The following is a 26,427-nucleotide window of genomic DNA, read 5'->3' on the forward strand; positions in this document are numbered from 1 at the left end:
CTCCTCCCCCACCCTATAATTCCACACCCTGGGGTACAAACAATTATTGCACCACCCCCTAAAAGCTTGTTAAAAATATAAACAACTTCACTGTTATAAAATTGAACCATCTACAGTTCTATCTACGCTCATCCTCCTTTAAATTGCCTTTGATGAATGCGACAGTGTCATACAGGTGTACTGACATCCGGGGTTTTCGGAGTACCCATCATTCTCGCAAGATAATTTAGCACCAATCCTCCCTTATACCACCCTACTGGGCGCATAACCTGACGGATTCTCCGTGGAACAGGTGGCAGTAAACACCTGCTACACACCCAATTGGGCGATTTAAAGCACACAAATTCTGGCAACTCTGACAGAACCCTAGACCATTAGCGATTCGACTTGGCAAAATTGCAGCTGGCTGACTGCTTGCCTGATTTTCCGTGTTCTGCGAGCAGGCTAGGGTCTATCAATACAGTAAACATGCTAATCATGGAAAATACTGCCGTTTCTTGAGGATATAGAGCCTCCAAAAGCACGGACCGATAATGAAGCGATTTCAACCTAAATTCACCATTAAAAATGTGTTGGATTGGACGGGGTCAGCAAATTCTACACATAAAGGAGACACCGAAATCGCTGAAACCCTCGTACCTGAGCAATTTACGGTAGCGAAGGTAGGCATTCTCACTGTGTACGGCTAGCTAGCAAGGCAGCCATTTATAATATGCATGTACTGTCATTGAAAATGGGGATTGTTTACCGTATGTCTACCTTAATTCCGTAAAATAAAAGCTTAATTTTACCCCGTGGCTATTTTGTTTATTTTATTACAGGTCGTTCGTCATGGGTTTCCCTTCGAACCGAGTGCCATGGCGTATGATCCAGTGCAAAACATACTGGCAGTTGGCAAAAAAATGGCTCACTCAGAATGTATCCTTTGCCTGGCTAATAATTCACTGAGGCCGTGTAGTGTGTTTTGATTATGTAATGTAGACCAGTTAGACAGTGTTTACACGTATTTGTAATGTACATTGTGCGGGTGTTTCTAACATGATATGTTTTGTAGTTAGTTAGTGAAGGGAAAGTTGATTTGAACTGAAGGGATCTCATACTCCGGTCAACGAATTATATTTTTTAATCCTGTGACATGTTTTGTAAAATTTGTAAGAAGATATATCGGGAGATATATATATGAGAGATGTACATGAAAACAAGCGCCACCATTATAATCTTGGGATTTTAAACAAAATATGAGAATGCAACAAAATCAGTGTTGGATTCAAGAACGCCGTGCGGAGAATTGATCATGATGTGCCCCCGGGGATGTGCCCTGCCCGCACTGATGCATGACACCCCCCCCTTCGACCTGTTGGCAATTTGGCAGACCCTGCACTGCAGACCTGTCAATGCAGTTGCACTCTGCTTCAAAAAGGTTGCCTACTGACTCCTGGCAATTTAAATTTTAACATTTTTGTTCATAAATTGTTATAGCAATCTACTTTAGGGAATGTGCACAGGGGTGGTGGTGGCAGGGGTGGGACTGGAAAAGAAGAATTATAGATATGTGTGTGAAGAGACATATATTCTTTGATGTTTGTTTTCATGAATGCTAGGTGCTGTGCAATAATTATAAGCCAGGGCGGGTACAATTTCGAATGGCCTGCCAAAATTGCTTGCCCCTTCTGGGCCTGTTAAAATCACTTGACCCCCCCCTCAAATTTTTGGGATCCCAATTTGGAAACCTTAAATGGTCTAGATATATGTTGCAAGTGCAGCGAGCAGTCAGCAGTGTGCCAAACATTGCTTGAACCCCTCCCCCTCTTGGCTTGACAGAAATTGCTTGCCCCCCCTTTTCGGCTTGCCAAAAATTTCTCCCCCCCCCCAATTTTACCTTCCCATCAGGTCATAATCATTGCACAGCCCCTTAGAGAATCCTATCAAGTTTTAGCGAACTAAAGTTAAACTAACTAAATACATAAATTTACTGATCAAACCAAAACAAAAAATAAAAAAATAAAGAAAACCCAAACTATTTAGCTTTTTTTGTTTTAAAAAAACAAAAAAAAAGCTAAATTTATGCAAAACAAAAAAAAATCGAGTGATCTTCATCAACAACAACAGAACTGACCCATCCTATCATTGGTAACTTAAAACATATAATTAATTATAAATGAAAAACAGGAACCTGGTGCTGATCAAAACCAATAGGATTCACAGAATAAATATTATTAATGTACATTTTTCATGCAACCAATATACATTAGCATAAATTATCTGGCTTTTGCTAAGAAATTGATAAATACCACAAATTTATGTACAATGATCTGTTGAATTAAGCTAAATGAGGCACTCAATGAGCATATGTGTGAGATGATGCACAGTCATTGGTCAAGTTGCTATATTTTGTGAAGCTATTGAAGTTTCAACATTATATAATTATTGATATATAACTTATTGACATTTGAAAATGAATGTTTTTCTTAGAATATTTGTTGCTGTTGGTGTGGTTGATTGGAAACTGGAAAAACTGGAAATACCCCATTTGTTTGCATACATGTGGATCCTGGAACACAGGATCTGTGGTTTGATGAGTGGGCTTGTAGTTTGTTTAAAGTGTATGGTATGCATCTAAGTAAATATATACATGTGGTGATGCGGGTATGTGGCTCCAATGTACAATGTCCACATCTTTTGCATGGGCAATCATAAACTTAATTGGAGGACTAAAAAAATAAGATAAATTGAGAGTACAATTTCCTTTAATAAGTATATAATTTTTTTAAATCAGCAACTTTTATAAAGCTTCTAATTATCAGGTAAGGAAGCACTTTCTGATGTATAAATTGCAGTCTAAGCGTAAAACAACAGTTGCCATTTTGATTTTCCCAATTATGAATGGCACACACATGAGCAGCTTGAATCCCAGTTTGGAAAAGTCGTATGGGTCTAGGATAAAGCCAAGAATTTTCTGCTTTACAAATGCTAAATTCCGCTTTTCTCCGCTTTGTAATTTTAGCACATTTCTGACATAATAAAATTTCACAAGCATCTTACTTTTTAGTCGGGCGCAAAGGATTGGGGGTGGGGTGGTGGTGGTGGTGGTGGTGGTGGTGGTGGGGGGGTGCTGGGGAGGGAACTGAAGTTGTCAATCAGGTCACCCACCTGCAAGGTGAATTACATACACAGTACAGGAGTTTTGGTGGTGGTGGTGGTGGGGGGGCTGAAGCTGTCAATCTGGTCACCCACCTTCAAGGTGAATTTCACACACAGTATAATAGTAATACACTGTATGGGCTAGATAAATACGGTACTTACAGACTATTTTAAGATATATGGTACCGGCATATAATTTTTTTTAAAGAAATACATTTGGCTTCTACATGTATCACACAAAACTTCATACTTCAGTGGTTTCGTGCAAGAAAGATTACTCTATAAATTTGTTCCCCATATAGCCAAATGATGAACTTTGTCGCTGCTCATCCCTTTTTAAGGGATTTTTTATTTGATTTTGTGTTCAATTCAACTGACCTTTTCTGAAAAGGACATGCAACAGAACTACATGTATGGCCAAATTTACAATCTCTCTCTTTTAATTTTAATTGTTGATAGCATTACATCATGAGTTCTGTGGCATTAGGTCATATATGTAACATAACAACCAAGGAGGATCCAATTCACATTATACAAATTTATTAAATAAAATATCTGGGAACTAAAAACCCTGTGTATTTGTTTTTTGATGTCTGCATAACACTATCATATTTTTTGTGCATTCAATGAAATCAATGTAAATTCCAGGGTCCTCATATCCAGGGCTAACTTTTGTGTCATCACAGCTGTGTGCTATTTAGATGGTGAATAATACAATAGGGAAAATTATTTAAATTTTCTACAATTTCACACTTCTTTGTCAAAATTGAAAATTTAAAAAATCTTAAAATATATCAACACTATTTTGTCGATTTATTTAAAAAAAAATCATGTAAAATGGTATGTGCCAAAATGGACATGTGCAAATTATTCTGATGATAATGTTGAGGTTTAAATATTAGCATGTTATTGTTGCATGTATACATGTATCATATATTATCATGATTTAAAAGATATTAGAGTGGGTGGATATTAATTATCAAACAGACATTTGTGCATCAGTGAATAATAATTATATTTTGAGCTGATATGGTAAACAGAACAAACTATATTGAGGAAGCCATATACATGTATGAGCAAAACTGGATTGAGGGAGGGGTTGATGCAGATTACATGTAGGGTGCTAAAGTTATTTTGTGTGAGAGGCAGGGCTGGATTTACCATTGGGCCAGATGGGCCCGGGCTCAGGGCCCCCAAATTGCCTTGTGCATCTTCCTTTTTTGCCCAAAAAACACCTTGTCTTGGGCCAAATCGGGTTAAATTGCAAAATTTTGCATGCCTATGTAGCAAAATTCACCTTCATTTTGTGCTCAAATAGTCTGTAAATAAATTTGTTCTCACTTCCTAGATTTGTCCCCAAATAAATTGTGGAACAATTTAATACAATGCATGATGCATAAATTTAATTTGTAGTACCGGTAATTCTTTTAAGGCTGATCAGAGGGGAGCCCGGGGGGGGGGGGGCACATCAAAAATATTTGGTGGGTATGCTCCCCCGGAATTTTGAGGTGGTGGGTCTTTGGGAGCTGATGGTGTACCGGTAAAAGGAGGTCTTTTGGAGCTGTGAACAAGTAAAATTAGGACTTTTGGAGTTGCGAAGAGTCAAAAGCAACTTGGGTCTTTCTTGGCTTTGTGGTTGAAAATCGCCTGAAAATACCTTTTTCTTTTTCGTTATGGCATTTTCGAGATTTCCCTAATTAAAAAAATAGAAAAAATGATTTTTCTCTCAATAAGTAAACATACTAAACAATTTATCTAAATATCTGGTGAGAGAATTGAGATACTAATTTTTTACCACTTAGAAATAATTAGTTACATACAGAAAAAATTAATCAAAGAAAACAACATAACTATGTTCAATTGTTCATGAAACCATTTATATAAAAATAAATTGGTTATGGAATGGATTCATAATTCTGATTTCATAAGAGTGGGTCAATCATTCTATGCTATCTCAGCAAGGGGTGTACACCATACTTCATGGATTTTTTCTTAGTTTGGTTAAATGCAAAAATTTAAACTTCTAACTCTGTATTAGGGGGCTGGCATTTTCTTCGGAAGGGGGGTCCCAAATATGTCGGGTGATCTGAGTCAATTTTTTTATGACCTCCCCTATCGCGGGTTGAAAAATTTAATGACCCCCCCCCCCCTTTCCAACTACACAGACTCAAGAAAAATTATTCATTGCCGGAACTAAGGCACGGAGCGCCAAAAGTGAAGAAAGTGTGCGGAGCGCGTTAAATTTTTATCGTAAGTGCAAAGAAGGCGCATAGATTGTACGCACATTTCGATTGTGAAGTTAAAGAATGCGCGCACAGCGCGCGGAAATTTTGAGTCACCAGCCCTTAATAATTCTATAACCCCCCTATTTTGGTTGTTAAAAAATTATAACCCCCTATTTTTGGTCTGAAAATTCTATGGGCCCCCTGTATTTTTGGGACCCCCCCTTCCAAGAAAATGCCAGCCCCCTTAACACAGCGTCAATTTGAAGGTGCCATTTCTCCAAAAACCATACCCCCTAGAACATTCAAATGCTCTACTCTGGGGTGTAGATTTCAAATTTGGTAAAAATAAATCCATAACTTGCTTCTAAACAAAGTTATAGGGCCACCAAAATGGGGAAAAAATTCATTGGAACCATACCCTGGGCCTGGGGGTGCCTGGAAACTAAAAAATGTGTGCAAAGCTAAATGGTGAAATGTGGATCCAAAGTGGAACACATTTTTGGTAATTTTGAGGCTAAAATGGCCAAATGTGGATAATTTGGTCAGAAACCCACATACAGGTGTCAACATTAGGGAGATGATTGTATGGACCCCTTATCAAAACATTGGGGGGATTCACCCCTTCCCTAGATTTATGCTTTGAATATAATGCTACATGTATTTGTGTATGGCAGACGGCTCCAAGAACTAGATTGTACCTAATTACTTGTCCCTTCCCTGTTAACTTAGTTCCCTGTGTACTTTTCTTGTTAATTGCACTATAATTAGTATTAATTAAATTGGAGCAAAAATAGCATCTTGGCATTGAAGTGCAACAATGACAGTGACTGTGTGACTTTTTACGGTTCCCTCATTGCAACATGTGGAAAATGTTCAATTTTAAATTGCACAGATTTACAGAAAAGACCCTTGATACATGTAAGTACCGTATTCATTCCATTACAAAGTTATTTTGGGTAGGTGCTTATTTTTTACCTGGTTTACCGAATTTGTTCTTAAGGGCCATTTGTTAGAGACAAATTTACCTATGTTATTAGCTTTTCTGATGCAGTAAATGTATTGCAAGTTTACACAGGGCTTCAAATCCTCAAGCTATTTCACTGTATCAACGTCTACCAGTCACCAGAAATTACCCTGGGTGGGCGCTTAATGGGTTATGGGCGTTTATTGGAACGAATACGGTATGTGACAATACCCGATATGCAACTGGTAAGACTTAAAAGTCTATTTCCTGTAGGGTAGTGTGTTGCATACATGCACGTATTTCCTGGGGGGGGGAAGAAACATTTTTATTAAAATCAAGGAAATAATGATCAATATGCACAAAACACCAAATAAAATATCTTATAAATATTTTTCTTCATAATTTTATTCAAATGAGGTGATATCAATAACACTTTGAAAATCAATATCCATAATTAAAGTTCTAATTTTCTAACCTTCTTTGCAACTTATTTATTATATGAAATTTTTGTGATTTTTAAACATTTTTTTTAAACCTTACACATAATTTAACATTTTTGAAAAGGATTGACATTGTGGAACTGGAATTTAATTGTTTACTTTTATGTTGAACCATATCACAATGAATTGATAGTGGTTATCCACTTCACTCATGTGTGACTTTCTAACAAAAGGCGCTGGTTCCCGTAGTATTCCTCATTCAAACCAATTCAATGCACGACCTCGGAGTTACTTGTATGACTTTGGCGGGCTATTTTGAAACAGGAATGGTTGCACATGCAGGTACTTCTTTTGAAAGTTGTAAACAAGGTATAGTAGTCGCCGATAGGATATATGCAGTTTATAGAACACGGATAACGTCTATTGTAGACAGTGAAGTTGGCTAGTATGGCTTATCAGTGTGTGAGGCTTACATTGACTGTTATCGCTAAATATTATCTTTTTCTTCTGTCAACACTACAACTTGCTTGCTTTCATACTAGGCCTGCTATAAAAATATGTCATTTTGGAGGCATAATATGCACCTCGATTTTCCAAAAAATGCAAAATCATGTGATATCCTGTCAAAAACACAAAATCAAAAACAAATAAAAAATTTTCATGTATAATTTTTATAATTATAATTAATTTCTTCATAATCTATTGAAGGCCTGTGACCTGCAGCAGCCTCATTAACATTTCCATGAGTTACCCCATCGTTGATGAGATTGTGGTATCATATTCGCTGGCGTAGTGCACATTAGAATATGACTGTTGCTTGGTCAACTGGCTCACGCTTTCTTTGTTTAACCACTGATCGAAATGATCGTAACACAAAACCTATGGCATATCATAATTCAGAACAGGTGTATGAGCCCAGGCTTGAACCAGTAACTAATGGTTACTAACGTGCACTACGTCGGCGAATAAATCATAATTTGTGGTTACTACTTAAGTAAAATTTCACGTGCTCCTGGGAATGGTGGGTAACTTGGAATTTCAATTTGATGAAATTGGGACACTGCACAAACGTTCTGTAGGCTTCTTCTCAGCTACAGTGAGGAGACTGAGGTCTAATACTCATTAAATGTGACAATATTCCTGCTATGTGCAGGCTTTCTATAACATGTAACTGAACGACATATTGACATAAAATCTGGCAGTTTCTTCTCAAATGATGTTTAATACGGTTTCTTCTCAAATGATGTTTAATACGGTTTCTTCTCAAATGACGTTTAATACGGTTTCTTCTCAAATGACGTTTAATATGTATACGGTTTCTTCTCAAATGACATTCAATACAGTTTCTTCTCAAATAACGTTTAATACGGTCCAGAAATTAATTTACGCTGAAAATTTTCAGATTGTTTTTTACATGGATTGAAGACATTCCATATCCTAAATCAAAAGGGTTACCTCCTTTGACATTATTTATAAGTAGAATCTTTAGATTCTGAAGTGAACACAAATTACAATTCTACCCCTTTTGGATACAATTATAATTTTTTGGTAATTTTTTTCCCCAAATTTGACTCGAGCTTAAGGACTGAAGTCCTAAGAGGCACAAGTCCTCATTTTCAATGACTCAGACTTGGACTCGAATTTGGCTTCAGACTTGGATGTGCAGGACTATGACTTGGGACTTACACAATTCAGCTTGCCATGAGTCCAGCAAATATGTTTTAAATTTACCTACATTGTATGGTATAAAAAAGTTGGTGGTGATGGTACCAAGTGGTAGCAATAGGCTAGTGTCTCAGTTGCTGCTGATGATAATTGTAACAGTGATGGTAATGATGAGGATTTAGGTGGGAGTAGCAGTGTCAGTGATGGTGGTCACTGGCTATGGTGACTGGCTATGGCCTCATGGAAGAACAGAGGATACCTTAAAACATCCACTGAATGAGTAACCCAGGCAAAAGAAGATGTAAAACAAACAAACCTGAGACGAATATACTAGTGACCTAAAAGGTATTCGTCTCAGAAACAAACAAACAACAGTAATGATAATGATGATGAGGATTTAGACTCAGGTTTTTAGATGGGGCATGAGGGATGGTGGTGATTGGCTATGGTGACAGTGATAGTGACAACAGTGATGATAATGATGATGATGATGATTTAGGTGGGGTGGCGGTCTCAGGAATGGTGGTTATGAAAGGACCGGTTATGATGACAGTGATAGTGACAATAGTGCTCGTAATGATAATGATGAATTATGGTCATGCAAAGATGATTTAAATTAGTGACATTACCATTGATAATGGTAATGGTAATGATGATGATGATAATGATGATGATGTTAATAAAGGTAGATGATAAGGACAATGAATCTATTATACCAAGAGTCACATTAATTATTCAAATTTAATTGCAATTATTAATCCTTATTTTCCGTAATGCCTTTGCGTGCCACAAAATCTTACAAGTCATGTGATGCAGTGCAGTCAGTATTGTTACGTGCATGCAAGCATTCTGAAGCTAATACATATATATACAAATATGTTACATGTACGTAAATTACTTAGGTTCAAGATGAAGCTACAAGCATTTTTTTCTTCAATTTCTGAGTGGTATGATGTCCACATGATAATAGGTTTGGCTTTCCCTTGCCCTTTAAAATTTATTTGTGATTATCGCTATTATATGCCTTGGGCATATTAATATCTGAAAAATAATATTTTTTTGCCCTTGACTTTGTGATGAGGGAAAATAAACTGATAGGCTCAACATCTATATGAAAAAATGATGTAAAGACTCATTATTTTATACATTTTGTAGATGTGGGAAGATGTTAAATATGACCTTAAGCCCTTAGTAGCGCACAAGCTTATCCATTAGCCCACAATGTATGCTTGATTTCACCAAGGATTTTATTGCTTGATTTCGTGGGCTATTACATATAAAATCCACACTACCCCTGTGGAAGAATTTGGAAATATCTTTCACAAGGGGAGTTTTTCAAATATAATTGGTCAGAGTTAACCATTTTGAAACCCATACTCCCCCTGTATTATGGTTTTACTTATATCTTCCATAAGATAGAGGAATGAGTATTTCAAATGGAAGATATCCAATTGTATATATTCTATTCTTAAACACTTGAGAACGTTCCTGCAATCTTATTGGTTCTTAACCAGCTTTACCCGTGTGATATGACATGATATCACACGGGTCAGCACGTGTGCGTCGACGCGATACCCGTACTCGCTATTTGGACCAATCGGAGGCGCACAGCAACAGCGGGACTGATCAATTTTAAGCCCTAGGTAATTCCTTGCAAAATGATTTAATTTGATTAAAACTTGTATAATTATACATTTTATTTGAATTGAAGTGTTTAAGAATGAGAATAAAGGTATTGTTTTTAGCAGCTGTCGTGCATCTATCGTCTCATATAACACAGGCGACATCATTATTTTTGGCGTAAAACAACTCGGCCGCCTCGTTGTTTTACTTAAAATAATGATGTCGCCCGTTATATGAGACGATAGATGCACTCCAAACTAAAAACAATACCTTTATTCTCTAATTCAAACTTATATTTAAGCTAAATCTTCCACAGGGGTAGTGAGGATTTTAAATGGAATAGCCCAATTATCCTCTCTACAGGGACATGAGACGATGTTTGGATGGGAATTCATGCCTTGGTAATATACCTTTATTTCGGTATTATTAAACAGTATTTTTTATCATAAAAATTGACACACACAACTCAAAATTGTTTTAAACATTTATTTCTCTTATCTTTTAACAATTTTTGTCACGTCATACATAAATGTAATTTTCCGTGATGTACCTCAGATTCCGTGATTTTTTTCCGCTTTCTGTAAAACGGAAAACTTCGGACTCTAGGGTACCCCCTTTGACCAGAATACTTTGCTTTGACAGAGACTGCGAAATGGGTTAGCATGATAGATGGAACAGCCAGCAACGGAGAGAACATATAACACTATTGTGCAGCCTTGTGTACAGGGTTCGATTTACTTTGAAAAATTTGCTTAGCAATTTTTAGCGAAAACCTTATTTAGGTGATGTTCTTATAATATTAGCATATGTTTACATTGTAAAAAATTGCTATATAAGCTGAAATTTGTGTAGCAGGTTGTCCAAAATGGGAGCATTTTGCTCCACGACACCAGTTAAATCGAACCCTGCATGTGTATGTTATTTTAACAGTTTTGTTATTAAAATCATAATGTACAATCTTATAATATGAAATTAATCTTTTTTTTTCAAACCTGATTTTTTGGTTACACCTAAATGGAATCAACCAAATTTGTTGTGTTTGTAGGTCGACAGAGCAATTTTGACATAAAGTCATAACGACATGTATGACTTTATATTCCACCATAAAACTCCATGTTAAAGGACCAAAATAACCAGCGGGGTTCTTTCACTTTCCCTTGTTAAAAGCTTGTTAAAAAAATGGACAGAAAGCTTTCCTGGCAGTTGTTACGAATATTATTTCAGCATTTTGGGTTCAAAAATAACAAAATGAATTATACATTAACATTAGAGCTGTAATGAGAGTTATTATTGTATGACACATTATTTGTGTACTTCTTAAAATTAATTTTTTTTAAATTTTATCAATGTCCGAACAATCCGATACCGATATTGCAAATATCAGGCCGATACGATATCCGATCCAATGATCGGTTGAGCCCTATACATTATGGCATTAATGAGAGTTATTATTATATGACACATATAAATAGTGTACTTGTTTCCATATATTCACATTAATAGTGCCCCTCCTACTGTATGTTCATGTAATTAACAATTTGAATAGAGGTATCTCCTTGCATAAAATAACAGTAGTTGTAATCAAATACACAAGATGGCCTTTGGATATTGGGTTTTGTATTCACATGGAAATAGTTCCATAAACATGTTTTTAATATGGAGAATAAAAAATAAAATACGGTATTCAACCTAATTAGCGCTCTAGGTGCTTAAGTCAGTCATTTTCAGGGGGCGCTACCGCTTATTAAAAGGGTAAAATGAAAGTTGCAAACAGTGGCGGCACCAGGAATTTTTTTCGGGGAGGCATTGAGGGGGCAAAGTTAATTTCAGGGGGTGTAAATCAAATTTTGCACAAAATTGCTGCAAAAAGTGGACATTTTCGTAATTTTAAGTTTTTACTGGGGGAAACAGTTCTATTCTCCCCATGCCCCCACCCCCGGTGGCACCGCCACTAGTTGCAAATAGGAATTTACATGCATAAACATTCAAAATACAGTGCACCTGAACTCAAGAGCATCATAATCCTACTCTGGAAACATAATTATATTCACACTCTTTATTCAGGGCTCTTAGTCACTCAAACAATTCTGTAGGGGGTGCTTATTAGGAGCAGGATTAGGGGAGGGTACTTTTATTTTAAAATTTTAAAATATCAAATACCATTGTTGGCAGTTTGTCCTATTGCAGCTGGAAGGATTGACAGTTTCACTTTCTGTAATTTTATAATTTTTGACTAGAAATGATCTTGTATGTTAATGCACAGTGGATAAGCTTGGCAGTGAAAGTGATATTCAATGGAAAAAGACTTTAACCCTAACTCTATAATATCTTACAAAACTTTAAAAGCAAAACCACTGCGAATGCATGCATCCATCCTACGTGATCATGTGATGCTATGATGCAATCACCATAAGTAATATATGTTGTAATTTTGTTGGGCGGGCCAGCGAAGCATCTGTAGCTACACTTCGCCGATGGAGTGCTTGCACGCGGTGAAAACTCCAACTTCTTTGTTCATTTTCTTTCCTTTTTGGTTCCTTCTTTGATTTCCGATAGCCAAAACCACTTTTAGTGTTACACTGTTAGGGTTAATATATTGGATTAAAAATTCCACATGCAGCCAGCATGCAGTCATCAAAATAACATATTTGAGAACCACTAGATAATATAATAATTTTGCATTCCTTGGAATCTTTAAATATTGTTGTTCAGTAATTTTATCTATAAATCATCGTAAAAATACAAACATGGACATACAATGTTAGATATGTAAGACATGAAGTTCAAAGTATATAAAGAAATGGATGCAAAATTACTTTACAAAATTACAAGCTTTTTCTGGATCATTCCAGTTTAGGTGTGCCCCAGACCCAGCATTGTATCAGGAGGATTTTTTTTTAAATTTTCTGGGAATGTGAGTCAAATTTCCCATAATTTCTTATGTATTGCTTTATTGGAGAAACTAATTGTCCAAAATTTCCATTAAATTTCTGTTTCCTTCTTTCCAGGCATGAATTATTTGTTTTGTATTCTTTTGTTTTTAAAACGTCACTCTGATGTGGACTGTGGAGACATACTTGGGTCCTGATGGGGCCATGCAGTCTCAAGCAAAATGCTCAAGCAAGACTAAAAATAAAACATCCATAAGTATGGAAGCATGCTGGCCTCTAATGTTTATTGGAACATGTGTATCAACCTTTCTTAGCTCTCTCAGAACCGCATAATTGCCTCATACAGGCTTGTCAAAACTTCCAACGGCCAAAAAATCTGTGTCAAAAATCACTTGTTCCCCCCTCCCCATTTGGCCTGCCAAGAATCTTTTCCCCTTTAATCCACCACCACATAATTATTGCACCACGCCTAAGCTTACGAAGTCTGACGTTGTAATATTGGTACATGTATTAACCAACTGACCTTAGCTTCCTGATTAGTTTAAAACAAAACCCAAATAATTCTATGCAGCCTAATGTCCAGTAAAATGAGCAGAAAACATAATGTAAAGATGATATAATTTTAAAGTCTTTTGGTAAATAATTTAAGGTGGTACTACACCCCTGGCAAATGTTGTGCCTATTTTTGCATTTTTCTCAAAAATTATAGTGTATTGGTGACAAGTAAGATGTATATTATAGGGGCAAGGACTGCAACTACTGCACTGGAAATTTTATTTCAGCACAGACAACAGTTGTGGAGTTACAGTCAAAAATGAGGGAAAACCCATATTTGAACAATAAATCAATAACTACTTGCCTTGAGTAGGTGGAGTCCTTGCCCCTATAATATACATATCTTACGGTACTTGTCACCAACGCGCTGTAATTTTTGAGAAAAATGCAAAAATAGGAGGTATGAAGTTACTCCATTTCCGGAGGTTCTGCGCCCGAGCGCAAAACCTCCAAAACCGGAGGTTCTGCGTATAACGTGCGCAGAAACTCCGTTTTTGGAGGTTTTGCGCATGGACGACAGTGACTATGAAGTTAAGCATGTTTAAACATTTATTATAATATTAGTTTTGATACATAAAAACTCCAATATCGGAGGTTTTTGACGGGTATAAAAACTCTGATTTTGGAGTTTTTGCGTATACTAAAAGTAATGAAGTTAAGCATGTTTAAACAATTTTTATAACATTAGTTTTGATCATAAAAACTCCAATATCGGAGGTTTTTGACGGTAAAAAACTCCGATTTTGGAGTTTTTGCGTATACTAAAAAGTAATGAAGTTAAGCATGTTTAAACAATTTTTATAACATTAGTTTTGATGCTTAAAAACTCCAATATCGGAGGTTTTTGACGGGTAAAAACTCCGATTTTGGAGTTTTTGCGTATACTAAAAGTAATGAAGTTAAGCATGTTTAAACAATTTTTATAACATTAGTTTTGATACATAAAAACTCCAATATCGGAGGTTTTTGACGGTAGTATAAAAACTCCGATTTGGAGTTTTTAGCGATAGTAAAAGTAATGAAGTTAAGCATGTTTAAACAATTTTTATAACATTAGTTTTGATCATAAAAACTCCAATATCGGAGGTTTTTGACGGGTATAAAAACTCCGATTTTGGAGTTTTTATGATACTAAAAGTAATGAAGTTAAGCATGTTTAAACATTTATTATAATATTATTTTTGATACATAAAAACTCCAATATCGGAGGTTTTTGACGGCAGTATAAAAACTCCGATTTTGGAGGTTTTGCGACGCTGTGGTGGTTTATTAACTATAATAATAGTCACTGTCGTCCATGCATAAAACCTCCAAAAGCGGAGTTTCTGCGCATACGTTATATATCATAGAACCTCCGGTTTTGGAGGTTTTGCGCACGGGCGCAGAACCTCCGGAAATGGAGTAACTACATACATGAAAATAGGCACAAAATTGGCCAGGGGTGTAGTACCCCCTTAAAACAAAACCCAAATAATTTTATGCAGCCTAATGTCCAGTAAAATGAGAAGAAAACACAATGTAAAGATGATATAAATAATTTAAACAGAATAAGTAAAACCCAGCTAGGGCAAAAGTAAATAAGACATGTCTGGCTCAGGCCAACAGCCATAATTTATTATCTTCTAGTTAGAATTACAGAGCCACATATCAGTGGCATTTTGGTGGCATAAACATGTAGCTCAACATGGAAATCGAATCCCAGAATTGATGTGGAATATATGCACCATGACATCTGCTCTCTGACTTAGATTACATGCTGAACTAACTGACTGACTGCTTGGCAATGAGAGAGAGAGAGAGACAGAATAAACAATAGGAAGAGATGGAGAGAGATTGAGGAAGAGAGAGAATCAGCGAGAGGGAGAGATAATAAAGAGGAACAAGCAAATAGAGAATAAGGAGGAGAGGGAGAGGAGGAGGGGGAAAAGAGAGAGATGCAGGGATTTTGTAAGCACACATATAATGTACATACTTGTAAATACAGGCAAATGGAATGAGGCCCCAAGTTTGTCCAACTGAGGACCTGTAACTTGGACTAACAAGCAAATAGAGAAGAGGGAGAACGGGGAGAGGGAGAGAAGGAGGGGAACAGGAGACCGATGCAGGGATTTTGTAAGCACACACACCCCTACATTGTACTGTACATACAGGTAAATGCCGGGGGCAAATGAGGCCAACTGAGGACCTGTAACTTGGACTTATCTATTAAACTGAGGACCTTTTACACCTGTTTTCCTATCCAGTTGAGAACTAACCCTACATCTGTTTTCCTATCCAGTTGAGAACTAACCCTACATGTATATTCATACTGCCAAAAGTCACCTTAAAAATACACGCTGGTGGGGAAAGGGATCAAGGACGTCAATGGTGTGTGTGTGTGCATCAACAGTAATATTGTGTGTCCTCCACGTTTGACATGATTTACAAATGCGCACACACACTCCACCGGTGTGTCCAGGATCTGTTCCTGCGGGGAGCTCAGAGGGGCTTTCAGATTTATGCGGGGGACTTGATGGCTAAAAATCACCAAAAAAACGGCTGATTTTACATGATTTTTAACAAAGTGCGGGGGCTTCAGCCCCCAAAGCACTCCCCCTGGACACGTCACTGCACTCCTGCAGACGCATACCCACCCTACTGCCATACGCGCACACATAATAATATCTTATGCAAAGTTATTCCACTACCGTATATGAACAAGGTTACTGTATTAAAGTCAAAATTAATGTCAATTGGGTGAATAAAAAGAGGCCACACATGAAAAAATTGTAATCCTATACATTATTAGTTTCCGAACACCCCTAGCCAATCAAACAAATCATTTCAGTTTTGGTTGAATATGCATATATATATACTACAATGTATAGCAAATTTGAATCAGTATCATGCACTGTCATGTAGTGCGTCAAGAGAGACATGTACATGTATTTAGGGATAGTCTTGGCACATTACGAACTGACTATACATGATAATAACAGAGGCCTGCAACCTGTGTCACTGTTTTATTTAACTAAGGACTATTCATGGACTTCCATGAAAATTGCATAAATTTCATATTTTTACAAACATTTACTTTGAGGGTTCAGTAGGATAGTTGTACTTAAAGCAGAATTTTTTCTGCCCAAAATTTTTCTGCCCAATTATAAAACAGTGTCAAGGATATGAATCTCAGCATCAATTGCGACAAGATGTATTTTTTTCCTATTTAAAGTTACCTTACAAATATTGGTGTAAAAATCATTATTGTTGTACTATATTTCTGTTTTTATATAATCTAGGTATCCTCTTGTATCATCCTTTGATCCTTGGTGTGCCGTGTACCTTGTTCGTCCGTCCGGGGGATCTTCATGTAAACTCTTATATGTGACGTGTCATGTCAAAAGGAGACACTTTTGGGCAGGATCGTAAATGTAGAAATAGTCAAAAATGTACCGGGGGTGATTTTTTCACAGTTTGGGTTCGTTGCGAATTTGTGATGTTATTAATGTTTAAAATATTGTCTGATAGTTTCAGACCGGAATATAATTGGCATCTTGTATTTTTTTAGACATTTTTCAAGGTCTCAACATTGTCAATAATATTTTATAGGCCGATATCTCAATTTCCAATTTTATAATACCATAACTTACGAACTCAATATCTTCGCTTAGGAATGTCCGATTTCATTGGGGAAAATGGTGTTATGGAGCAAAATATCTCTATATTAAAGATATATGTAAAAACCTCAAAATTGATAACCTGCCCAAAAGTGTCTCCTTTTGACATGACACGTCACATATAGTCTTACATAAATATGACTTGTGTCACTAGTCGCATAAAAACGTAGCAGTTGTCTCCGAAAGTGTAAATTTAGACCTACATGTAACATTCATCTGAAGCCTTAGGGGTGGGAGACCTTCATGTAAAGACTTTTATACAGTCTTGCATCAATATATGACTCATGCTTCCTGTCACATAAAAACATGGCAGAAATGTCTATGAAAGTGTAATTTTAGATTTGTTAACCAAGTTAAAGGAAAGTTCTGACCTAATATATTTGGAAAATCAAATTCTTTAAAATGCATGTATGACATAAAATGTCGTTCCTATCAAGCATTCATGCAAAAGAACATGTAAATGTACCCGACTAATTCCTTATGAATTATACTGATGTTTTATTCAGCATTTTACTGGTGCCGTAGTCTACAGTGTTTTTATCAATGATAATCATGATGATCATGTATCATGTAATAAATAGGTATCAAATGAAAGATCCTATTTTTCTCATTAACATATTGAAATTAGGCGTTACGCACCCCCTTAACCCCCTTGTCTGCGACACTGCCTAATTTCAATATGTTAATGAGAAAAATATGAGCTTTCATCTGATACCAAAATCTGCATTTTGAGGAGGTAAAGTGGGGATGCTGTCATTCAGGTTTATTTTTTGTTGTTATTTTTTTGCTTTTATAAAATGATACCTCACTTCAGTTCGATGTATTTTTTTAAGTGGAAAATATAGTACACATTTCTTATCATTTTCATTATTTGTTCATTTTTTTATATTTTCATATTTTTCTTTATATCTTTATACAAAGAATATTGCAGCAACTGTGTTTCAATAGTGTGCATACAGATTTGTGACGTATAAAGCCATTGGGACCTAAATTTGTTGTAAGACATTCATAAACGCCAAGATGCCAGTTTTGGGAAACTGAATTAGTGCACTGTTAACAAGCAATTCCGATTTCTTCCCTGTTCGTAAACATTTTGGACCAAATCAAATTTCTATATTGAAAAATAGAGGATAAAATTGAAGACAAATTTAATTATCTTTCTCAAAATTTTGTTGTATGTTTTGTGAAATTTGGTGCCATATTCACAAAATTGGGCTAATTTTCAGACAAACAAAGTATTTTTACACTAAAAGTAGCTATCCTTTAATTACCAGAAAGCCAAATATGAGACCCCACAGCCCACGTCAGCGACATATCCCCCATAATACTGTATAAGTGGTAATTTTCGCGTACAGTATTTTCGCGATTTGGGGGGAGAGACACATTTTCGCGAATGTTATTTTCGCGATTGGCTAGTCTTTCCCTATATGTGTAATACATGTACATTATTGCATATATTCGCGAGGTTTTATTTTCGCGATTGGAGCTCTAATCGTGAAATTCACGAAAATAAAACCCTCCCGAAAATTACCACATATACAGTTAGGCATTTGTATGGAGAAAGAGACAGAATGTTAAATGAAAATTTACATTACATGAACATTTTGGTTTGTCTGGAAGTGTGGTGTTAGTAAAGAGATATGAAAATTAATTTACATGTAGGAAGATTTGAACTTATTTGTAGTTACCAAGGGAGGATAGTCTGACCCAGAAAAATCTCAAATTAATTAGCTTTTGATGATGGATTAAATTAAATGTGATTTTCAATAATGTCACATTCATTTCTAACTAGAATTTGCACTTGAATGTGTTTATTTATGTAGTGTTTAGGCCTATGAAAGTTAATTCCGAGTTTATCGTCCCTTTTTTTTCCCAGGTTGGTGAGGTGACTTTTTTTTTTTTTTTTTTTCATTATTTCATCAGATTTCATTATTGACCTAAAATGCGTGTTGATTTAAAGCCACACTCATACATGTTATTTATAAACATGTTTTTATATGGGTAGGGACTAGAAAAGTTAGAAAAGGGCCTCGTTTTGCTTCCAAGTTATGAATTTATATGTTTTACAAACAAAAATATATGTTTCCCATTGCTAAAACTGGTGAAAACACTGATACTTTGAAAGTAATGAATTATTTTGGCATTTTGAAAATTTGACGCTGGTGTTTTTGGTTACCAAAAAGTGACGCGGGCGGGGGACGATAAACTCGGAATCGACTTTCACGCGCCTTATAGGAGACAAATTTTGGTGAAAATATAATATAGGTTATTTCACTATTTGCATGCAATTGTTTTGGATTTATGGTGACTGGTCCACTTATTTATTATTATTATTTTTATTTTATAAAACTTTCAGTGCTGGCCAACCTGAGGCCTTTGGGCCATCCATATGGAGCCATCAATGATATCCAATGTGGTCCACAAAGGGTTAACCTGTGGCCTGCGGGCCATCCATGTGCAGCCATGAACAATATCTAATGTGGCCCATACAAAGGGTCAACCTGTAGCCCGTGGCCCATCCATATGCAACCTTCAACCATATCCAATATGGCCCACAAAGGGCCAGCCTGTGGCCCGTGGCCCATCCATATGCAGCCCTCGCGAAGTAAACCATGCAGACGCATCATTGTTAAAATGGTGAAACATGATTGAATCCCTAATAGTTCGAGATGCAGTTACATAGAAACAATGTTGAATCCCTTTAATGAATGGTCTGCTGAACTGTGATTCCATCATCAGAATCCTTTTAATATCAAAAGATTGTATCAAGATCAAAAGATCAGCCCGCATATATGAAACCATAGAATTTTACATCATGCTACAATCATGGAAAAAATGTGTGTTGGGGACACGTGTTCAATTTTACTCTTTGTTTCCATCCCCAGTTACATAAATTTTGATGTTTTTTTTCAAGTAACGTTTAGCTTCAACCCTCCTGTAAGCTATATTCCTCCCCTACCCCACGAATCAATGTTGCAGATTCCAACATGGAGCCTGATGATAAGACCCCGATCGATCAACATTGTTACGGGGGAAGGGGGATCGATTTCAGTGCATGGTTCAAAACTGTCCCAAGACTTATTTCCATGATTGCAAATAGCAGTTTACTGTGGATAACAGCTCTTTTAAAAACTAAAATATAATGATTTGTTATAAAATTGAATATTCATACATAGTGGTATACATGTGTACACTAAATTAGAATTTTTAAACTTCAACACTACTTAAATTTGATTGCTTATAATGATTTGGTTATATCATTTAAGAATGTGCAGTTTATCATCTGCAGGGAAGACCTTGCTGGTTTATATTTTATATCAAATAAAATATTTGAAAGTATAATACCTATCCTGTATGAAAATAAGATGTATTTACTGTAGATGGAAAAAATATATAAATTGGAACTGATTAGGAGCACCCTTAATCTGCATAATTACCAAAGACTAATTTGGATGCAAAGGGATAAAAACACGATGTAGGACAGTGATGATTTCAGTGTCAAGGCTAATGCGGAGACGGAAATCGAAGATGGAAAATCAAGATGATTATGTGGTAGGGACACTAAATGGGCTATTCCATTTAAAATTCACAATCCACCTGTGGACGATTTTGGAAATATCATCCACATGGGGAGTATGAATTTCAAGTGGAATGAACACATTAGGCAGCTCCATTTGAATTTCATACAGAGAAAGATTCAACCTGAATCTTCCACAGAGGGAGGGTGAGTTTCAAAATAGAGTTAGTTAATGTGTTCATTCCATTTAAAATTCATACTCCCTCTGTAGCATATTTCTAAAATCTTCCCTGTGGGGAGTTTGGATTTTAAATGGAACAGCACAATAAAACCATAGACCATTTTACTTGCATGTTGAGCACCTGCCAAATAGGGCGTTATATTGCACTTGGCTATTGGCAGACGAGAGTTGTAAATACATTGGGGTTGTGTTGGATGGGGTGCTTGGATTTATTTTTATTATTTTTTTAATAGTATTTTTATTGGTGCTTATCAGTTTCGCAGATCATTTGCGCCATTTTCCAATACCTTAATCTATCGTATTCAATACGGGAGACAAGGCAGATCGATAAACTAGAAGACAAAACAATAGTATATGCTGGGGGAAACCAACAAACCAGGATAAAACCTGTTAGAGCAAGTATGGACTGTAAACTGGATGCAGGGTTAATTTGTCTGGGAATGGCCAGGGCTCGAGCCAGGGACCCAGTGAAAAAGCAAAGACAGAACCACTACACTAATCTGCTCCCCCTTTTTTTTGCATTTGGCCAGGTGTACAGTTTAAATGTATATAGTTGTAAATTTGAATATATTCATATTGGAAGTATTAAAAATATCACCTAAAGGCATTTGTTAGAAAAAACTTGAATGGCGCATGGAAATATTGAAAAAGTTCTTGGGTTGAAATACTGGCGGAGTTGTCAGGCCCAATCCTTAAACAATGGGCAAGTTGACCAAAGAGTTAATCCCATTGCCTTTATTACAGTGCCCCTGATTGGTTAACTACACTGCAAAAACAAGTGTTTATATTTAAACACCATATTGTATTTATTAGAGCAACACTTAATAAACACATAATTCATGTTAATGGTCTAACACTAATGTTAATGGTTCTAACACTAATGTTCATAAATTAACACTTGGTGTTATATTACAAACACTAATGTTTGTAATATAACACCAATTGTAAATTTATGAGCATTAGTGTTAGACCATTAACATGAATTATGTGTTTATTAAGTGTTGCTCTAATAAACAAAATATGGTGTTTAAATATAAACACTTGTTTTTTCAGTGTACATGATATCATCTGAGTAATCATTCAAAATAGATCTGTTAGCAATTTTAAGGTTGATTCCATTTAACCCTATTAACTATTCTGACCATATCCCTGATTGGCTCAATACATGATATAGCTCTTTGTAACCAATTAAAAAATTTTTTACAGGCTGATAATTCAGCCGATAGTGTCCATGGGGTTAAGAAAGATCCTCCTGCTGACTAAAAAGCTTTTTTTTTTGAATTCATGAGATTTTGATATTGCTAGTGATTAATGTCTCCATGGCTTTGAATAAAAGAGCAAAGGTTCTGTCCAATTTCCCAATTTCTGGCTCACGTATGAGCAGGTATGATATTGATTTCTATTGCAGCTATGCAATTGTTCTGATTTCATGAGATTTTGATATTGCCAGTGATTAATGTCCCCATGCCTTTGAGCAAAAGAGCAAAGATTTTGATCAATTTCCTATTTTCTGACTTAGGACATCTTATAATGTTGCCATGCATATAGTTTGATATTGATGTGATATAATCTCCTTTTATTGGTCCCATGCAACTTTTTTGTCTGATTTCATGAGATTTTGATTAATGTCTCCATGACTAAAAGAGCATGCCAGACAACCAGCACCAAATATATTACAGCCGAAGTCAGGGAAATCAATTATGTGACTACTAGATGTCATACTATGCATGTAGACACATGCCAGGCTGGTTAATATTATCTATGGTGTATATAGATGGAACAGGCACGAGGTGGTGTCATTTTTTTTCCTGTGCTGCTCTGATTTTATTTCAAAATATTTGGTGTAAATTTTCTGTGATAATGACCATCAAGGGTTGTTATCAGCCTTCTAGTGTTAATGATTGCGGTTCTGGTCTTAATACTATGCGTGTACACATGTGTTAATATTATTCATGGTGTAGATGGCATACTAGTAGTCATGAGGTGATGCCATTTTTTTCCATGACTGCTCTGATTTTATTGAAATATTGGGATTTTTTTATTGTAAATTTTCAACGGTGATGACCATTTAAGGTTGGTCACCTTTCAGATGTCAATGTTTGCTGTTCTGGTCCTATTGTAGGTTTTCAATACACGTGCAACTGCAAGCCAGAAAAAAAAAATCCATTTCATGGAACGAGAAGCCAAATTTTGCACAACGATAGCAACATTTTCCCAATTTCTTACATTTCTCTGTATGAGATAGCAAATTTCTCTCCAAATGTCAAAAGTATCTTTCTGGATTCCTCACTCTTTTTTTTAGCCAGGATATGCATAAATTTATGATGCAGTTGGAACAACTAACTGAATTGAAGTAGCATTGAGATTTGTAGTAATCAAATACATGTATAAATCCAAATGAACATGTACACTACACATTGTATTAATATTAGCCAACTTTTATACAATATGAGGGCACGTCGATGCAATGATACAGGCTCTGACTTGTGATTGGAAGGTTGCAGGTTCGAACCCCAGCAATGCAGTCGGGTTGGGCACTTAGACAGATCACTTCACCTCTATTACCGCCCTCCACCCAAGTGTTTCGGGTACCGGCATATAGTGCTGGTAAGGTAAAAGACACTTCTTGTGCGGGTGGAGTCGCAAAACCCCGTAACGTACCAAGTTTCTTCATGGGAGTCTGGCCTTGGAAGCCAAGGAAAAAGAGATGGGCACCTTGGCTTGTGAGCATTGCTACAGTGCGTCCTTTACCTTATCTTATATAAGATGATGTGACCTGAAGTCACCTGAAGTGCATTTGCTAGTATTGCATCTTATGTGAATGAATCATTGATAGAATAGTTGAAAGCTTTATCAAAAAATATAGAAGCAGTTTCATTTTCGGAGAGGTAAATAATACAACAATTTGATGTGACTTAAAGTCACCCGAAGTGCATTTGCTGGTACTGCATAATGATTGAATTATATATCATTTAAATATATAGTTGAGAGCATGGTTAAAAAAAAGCAGCTTCATTTTGGTAGAGGTAAATGTAACTAAACCAGTTTACGTTGTCACTAGGTATATCATTTCTGACTCGTCTGTTTTAACCCCGTGAGCACTACCTGCCGATCTAACATTGCCACTGATTGGTCAATTACATGATATTTTCACTTTAAGTACCAATCAGAATGGAGCTTTGCAAATAATTCACCCCAATTTTTTTGTGTGGTGAAATTATTCTAACAATGTTGCTGATTGGTCCAATTGATAATGAAAACTTCTTTTTGACCAATCGGCAGGTAGTTCTCATGGAGTTAAAATAATATTGATATCTGACAAGTGACTGGAATTTGATAAGGTGCACATCAATTTTACTATGATGCTTTGCATTGCAGCAAATACCAACTGAATTAGGTTGGCTTACATTAACCCCATGGGTACTGCCACTGATTGGTTACAAGAAGATTATTATGATTTGTTGAACCAATCAGCAACATTGTAAATATTTAGAAGTTGTACTTGTATTTTAATTGGTCACTCAGATGAATGTATCGCATAGCTAACCAATCAGGAACACAGTAAGAAATAATCATTTTCTTACTGCATTTCTGATTGGTTTAATTCTCGGGAGGTTAAACCATATACCCTTTCATATGTTAATTTTTCATCTGGAGGGGTATAAAACATTGCCCAGAGGATATTTTTTTAAATTTTATAAACAATGTTTGTCTCAATTTCACTGAATTGTTAACCCATTTTTTGTCGCCAGGATGATCAAGAATCTAAAAAGTGTGTTGGGAATCCAAACATATTTGCTTGTAAATACTATTTATTACTACTGACTTGTGCCCCCACTAGCTACGATCATAATCCCATGGTTCATTCTTATAATTATAAGAAGGGTATTTTCAGGGGTAGCGCTAGGTTTTCAAACAAGGGGTCAAAAATGTCAAATTTTGTGAAACCATGGCTTCAGAACAATAGAAATAAGGGGTTCAAATGACCCTTTAGCAACCTCTAAATAGTAATTTTGTGCACCAAAAGTTAAAAGAATGCGCCTATGACCCCATGGCGTAAGTTAGCGCTACCTTCGTAGTCTATCACTACCAGATGAAAGTATTGGGTTCTTCTATATCAAATTATTGAATATATGAACGTGTACATTTTCAAGATCTTGTACGCTTTGGACTTTTCTCTTTGCATTTGAAAGGGTACAGAAAGTGTGTGAACGCGTTTAATTTGTATGATTTGTGCATTCAAGTAAACCCTGCTTGTCAGCATGAGGAATGACAAAAATGTACAAATATCTTGATTTTCCAAATGAAATCTTTCTCTGAAAATAAATCAACCAAGCAACAAATACTGGTCCTATGAATTAGAAGTTGCGTAGTGAATTAATAATCTAATCATGCAGATCAAGGGTCAGATTGCAAATAAGATTTATATTGCACTGTATTATGCATGTGGACCAAACCAAGTTTGTACATATGCATCGCAAAAATTACGCATATTGCTCAGCAGGAATCGTATTTCTCTTTGCCGAAAGATCGACTTAATTTGCTCTCAAGAATTCATACTTAGAGAAACAGTGTTATTGTTTTGAAACAAATTCATCAGGATCGTTCATAGTTCATTAAAGTACAAAATGTAGAGAAGGTTCTTTTTCAGATCCAAATAATCTGGTACCCACACAGAAATATTTCAATTCCTATCAGGAATCTTGATCACTCTATGGTGTTTCTAGATGTTTGATGAAATGGGAACACTGTTTGATCTTGATTGTTTCCAAACTTCCTTGTTGCCGTTTGTTGACGAGTTGATCATAGAGCTTGTCTAGTTTGTAAGCTCCCTCGTCTTTGTTCATGGTGTTACGCCCCCTGCTTCAAATATTGAAATATTTCTGAGTGAGAACATGTTACATTTTTTTATAGCATAATTTTTGTTTATTTGAAGAACTAAGTAAATCACAGTGTTTACATGGGCTATCATTTTGAGCCAGGAATTGACTGTCTTACTTGCCCTGATCATGCCGATGTTTAAGCTTACATAGTAATTTTTTCATGTGAATGTCCCTCTTATTGCAAAAAATTGCACATGTCTGTGGTGTTTATTATGGACAATACGGTATTTATATTTGTTGATTAACAGGGACAGACTTAGGTTTCAGTTTTCAATGGCAAATTTACTGGCTCTGCAATAAATTTACTGGCCCAACTTTTTCAATATGTTCTACTGCAAAAAGTGCAAAATCTAGTTCCAAAGGTTCACAAAGGTTCAGGTATGCGACTATGCCATGTATGCGGTATAGTTATCATCATCATATAGAGCACGAAAGAGCTTGGAAATAGTATGTAGGGCTACCATTGCTGTAAACAGCGGCCGTATAATTATTTCCAACTTGCGTGCAATGCAAGAATAAGAATTAATAGACGAAAAATTATTAAAGTATGGAGCAGAAACTGTGTCAAAATTATGTCCATCACTGATTATATCTTGTCTCATATGAGTTGTATCAGGCTCAAATAT

The 26,427-nt window shown here is 36.0% G+C and overlaps 1 long non-coding RNA gene across 1 annotated transcript in view; it reads left to right on the top strand.

The window, feature by feature from the left end:
* The first annotated feature begins 528 nt into the window (after positions 1-528).
* LOC140156919 (uncharacterized) overlaps positions 529-26,427 on the top strand; it is a 60,210-nt gene continuing 34,311 nt past the window's right edge. The window contains exons 1-2 of the long non-coding RNA XR_011859605.1: positions 529-662; positions 822-918. This is a non-coding gene — a long non-coding RNA (uncharacterized lncRNA). The remainder of the gene's footprint in view (positions 663-821; positions 919-26,427) is intronic.

This window comes from Amphiura filiformis, chromosome 7 (genome assembly GCF_039555335.1).
Source record: "Amphiura filiformis chromosome 7, Afil_fr2py, whole genome shotgun sequence".
Lineage (NCBI taxonomy): Eukaryota > Metazoa > Echinodermata > Ophiuroidea > Amphilepidida > Amphiuridae > Amphiura > Amphiura filiformis.